The sequence below is a fragment of the Meleagris gallopavo genome, chromosome 7, assembly GCF_000146605.3.
Source record: "Meleagris gallopavo isolate NT-WF06-2002-E0010 breed Aviagen turkey brand Nicholas breeding stock chromosome 7, Turkey_5.1, whole genome shotgun sequence".
NCBI lineage: Eukaryota > Metazoa > Chordata > Aves > Galliformes > Phasianidae > Meleagris > Meleagris gallopavo.
The window spans coordinates 22,597,258-22,601,824 of NC_015017.2; positions in this window are offsets into that span (position 1 = coordinate 22,597,258).

Sequence of the window (4,567 nt, forward strand, 5' to 3'; positions counted from 1 at the left end):
TCAGGGCTTATTGCTTATTTCCTTGCCTACCTCCATTTCCTGAGGAAGCCACAGCCCTTCGTATCATATAATGTGATAAGCATCAGTCTCATGATTAAAACAAGTCTCTAGGCCAGTAACAAGGGCTGTTAATGTTAGAACTCATAAGCATTCTGGATCACTCATCAAGACTGCTTTGTGTGTGCTGTCCTGTTACTGGACTCATGCATACCACACAACAGAAAATGTCTGAATTTTCATCAAATATTAGGTACCTCTTAAAATGCAATGAGAGGCCATGTCCCACAATCCTCAAATATCTGTGTAGAAGCTTTGCATTTTCTTCTATCTGAACTATTGGGCTTCACTAAGGCTGCAGAGAAGAACACACTCGTCCAGTCTCAGTGTCACAAGAACAGAAGATGAGAGTGGTTAAATTCCTCCTTCAGTTTCAATCACCGTGCTTCAGGCAGGCACACAGATTTTACACACAAAACATTGAAACTGAGAACTGCATTGACTAAGACAATTTCTGTAGTATGCACCTTTCAGGATAATGGGCTCAACATTTTCCTTTCCTTGTTTATTTAATGAGAATACTTTTTTTTTTTTTCCCCACTAGTGACGTAGGCACTTGGTTAATCTTTCAACTCCTGCAGAGGAGACAAGAGCAGAACACTGAAAGAATCGGTGTGAGGTGGCTGGACACCATTTACCCACTACGTGTCATGTTGATATCTCTCATTCTTTCATTATTGCAGTGCAGTGATAAAGTGCCTGTCAAGGTCAGAAACACAGTCACAGAAGGAGGTCAAAGGGAGATGGTTTACAATCCAGCACTTAATTTTTTCCTCCTAGTTGAAGGAAAAAAAAAGACATCTCTTGTAGTTATCCTACTTTTTTCAATTGAAAAAAAAGCACATTCCAGTGTGCCCAGTGACACAGAACAAGTACCAGAAGCACAAGTACCACCTCAGCATAGGTGAGGAACTTACAGGTATCCCACTTGCCAAGTCCTGCCGTGTGTGTGTGTGTGTGTGTGTGTCTGTGTGTGTGTACCAAAGTGAGCAGTTTTAACAATGCTTAAGAGAACAGATCATCAAGACAGAAAATACTAGTAGACAACAACCAGTGCATGGGAACAGTTGAGTCACAGTCTGAACACTGATTGAGCACCTGGGGAAAGGACCCGGTCAGCCCTGGGAGCACAGGTGAAGGCAATTCAGGTGTGCCACCAGTAGAACCTGACTGCAACTCTCTTAGACCTAATTTAAGGGCTGACTGGGGCAGTCAGGGAATGATCTTTTTCTGGAGATCTCTTTTTGGTCTTTTCCCTGCAAACCTAGAATCTTCTGATATGGGTGAGCAATCTTTTTCCATTATTTTATAGCACCTTTCTGTCGTGTTGGTCCATCCATCGTCACACCTCTGTTGTAACATCTTTCTCATTTCTGTCCAATTGCTACAGACCAGACTGAATAAGGATAATTTTTTTTGTTATATAGTGAATACTAATGTAAGTTAGAACATATATTTTGCTATTTACCTAAGCCTGCCGTTATCTTAAAATGCATGCACATAAACACTCCAGAGCAGGGCTGTCCCTGTGGGTGGTTAGAGGCCCTGTTCCCAGCCACTCCTGTGACAATACTGAGCAGCAGCTGGCTGACTGATTGGCCCTGTCTCTGAGAAGGGCTGACAGCATCCCTCCTTAGCCCCACTGTTGAAGTACTCACATTTGTGTTCAAGAGGGACAAGCCCCAAACTTTTCACAGGTTATCATTAGTGTAATCAGTTCTATGCATTTGTTCTGACTTAAGCCAGAGGTTTGTGATTCAGAAGGGAGGGCAGCAGTTGATTGATTTCATTATCCAACTTTCTTAACATTTTGCTAGTCTTTGGACTTCTGCAGATATATTCAGTTACAGGAATAATCCTAGGAAACAGCAGTGTGTTATTTGATAAGTGCCTTTTTAGATGTTTGTCTACAGGGGGGTTGTTTGAATTATACTGGTTAGGCATTATTAACTCTACTGTTTGCAGCCACATCTGTGTGGAGTGATCTAGCTGAAAACAAATGCAAATAAGCAGAGTATAAGCATGTCTAATGTGAGCAATGTGGTATTTATGCTTTTCACACACATACCAAACAAGCAAGTTTACCTGCTTTTTTTTTTTTAACTTGCTGTTTACCCTTATGCTGTGTGTATTATACAGCTGTCTTGGCATGTATTGACATGTCAAACTCTTATGTAAAGCATCAAAGGCAGACTTTCCTTTCTTGCATGTGTATGGGGCATTGTACCCATGCAAAGCAAAACAATAAATTGCTCTTCTGATTTGTTTACATCGCCACCCTGACTTGATAGTGCTTCAGCTCCTCTCCTGCTTGTTTTACAAAGAAAAGAAAAACAACTGAGAAAGCAGCAAGGAACAGGGATGTGCGCGTACACTACTTGCCAGTTTTGTTTAGCTTGAAATAATTTTTTTTTTTTTGTCTTTAGGAATTAAGATATGAAGTTCAGAACAAAGGATTATGCAAATAAAGTTTTCGTGTGGCCTAACCATCTAGAGCAGGCAGTAGATTTCTACTGCAAACTTCTTGTCACGTGGATGTGGAAACTTTAATGGCAGTTATTTTGCTTCATGTTAGCCAGTCTGAAACATCTGCATACCAGCTGATAGAAACATTCACAACTGGAATTAAATGAAATTTGTTCACATATTTCACTATGTGCTACAGAGCACTTGGAATGCTTCAGCATTTGAAGGACCAGGAGTCAGGTCACAAAACCTGCACGTGGTTGTTTAAAACTAGTACTTGAACAATTCCGTCAAAGCGTTGTATCCCAAACATACTTCTATAACGGCTGCTTCTGAAATATATTTTCCCTTTGAACTGATTTGTGTGACCTTTATACAAGGCTGCTAAGTGGGAACAGTGGGTAACTGAACAAGGACACCTGCATGGCCAATTACCCACACATGTCTGAGCCAGGCAGGCACATGGTGGTGCATCTGTGATGGAAACAGGCAATTACAAGAACCAGGCATTGCTGAGAAGCAGGTGAAAACAGAGGTGGGGCTGAAATTAGCTTTAAAAAAAATTGTTTTAGTGGATGAAAGGACAAACATTAAAAAAAGGAAGGTTTTGTACATTTTCAGGGTGGAGAAAGCCACATGAAAGGATTAAAAAAATCCGATATAGTCCCTTAATTTTACAAATAAAAGTTTATGAACCTGATAAAGTTGTGAAGGATCTAGTTTTAAATAGTAAGTAAAGAGTATGGATATATGAAGAAAGGTAAGTGGAAAATGTTTCCCACTTGAGTCAGTCAGATTTTGTATTGGACAATGGCGTAAGAACTTATATTAACTTCACAAAAGAGGTTCATTTATGAATTTCATTTGTTGCTCGTTTATTAAAGCTGCCTCAATGTTTTATATAGGCAAATACAAATGAGCAAACATAAATTGGAGAACTGGGTAAACATCCTAATGACAGCTTTAAAAGGCTGAAAAGGCAAAGCAGAACTTAAAATACAAATTAACTCAGGTGAGAGGGAGTTGATACTTCAATACTGGGAATTTGATATTGAATTCAGTGGAAGGGAGAAAAATATTTTTTTATACATTACTGGAAGAAGTACCTAGCTGCCAAAAGGTACTGTTTGTTTCATCCTTTGAAGGGGAGATAGAAACTTCCTCAGGAGCAAAAACACAAATTAGAGTTTGTGTTGGTTGCAGCCAGGACATTTCACCACACACGGTGACATGCACAGAAATCAGTGCTCAGCACTGCTGATGCAGCAGGAGTTGCAGCAGGTTGGTGAGAAGCAGCACTTTCAGACAGACGTGTTTTGTTCAGCTTCTGGTCCAGGCTGGCGAGGTGCAAATCTGCTGTTCAGAAGAGTGCAGCAGCTCTAGCCTAGTACTCTGCCTGAGCTGTTAAGTGCTGACTAGACTATAAAAAGGATAATTGTTTTCATGGAAATGTTCTACTACTGCAAACTCACCACACCTTTGTCGCTCAAAGAGGATACTGCTCTTGGGAGGGCAGAGCAGGATCCAGCTTTGGCCAAGAAAGCCGTCTCCACAGCCACACAGCTGCTCCTTCGTTGGAGGAGCAGTGCTGATAGCCATTTTCCATATGCTATTAAAGGCACCTGCAGTCCTGGTTTGTTTCTGATGAAAGCTGAGTTAATGAAGTTATGTCTCTACTACCTCTCTTGGTGGCAGAGAGGACAGAGACAGCAGTGCAGTCACAGCACTTGGCACGACTGTGTGGGACCCACAAAGAAGGGCCGAGTCTGATAGTGGAGCAAGTGATTTAGGAGATGGTACTGGGGACAGATGTGTATTACTGCAATTACAAAATTTACACTGGATCAAACTTAGTCACACTATTGGTAGAAGGAGCAAAATAAGAACTTTAGAAACATGATCTTTCATACTGATATGAGTTGGTATTGCAACCTAACAAATCCCTGTGGAGGACACAGAAAGAAGTTTGAATGGTTGTTCCTTATCCCAGAATAATAATAAGAAATTATGTATGTGTGTCTAAGACTAGATTCTGATCCTTAAG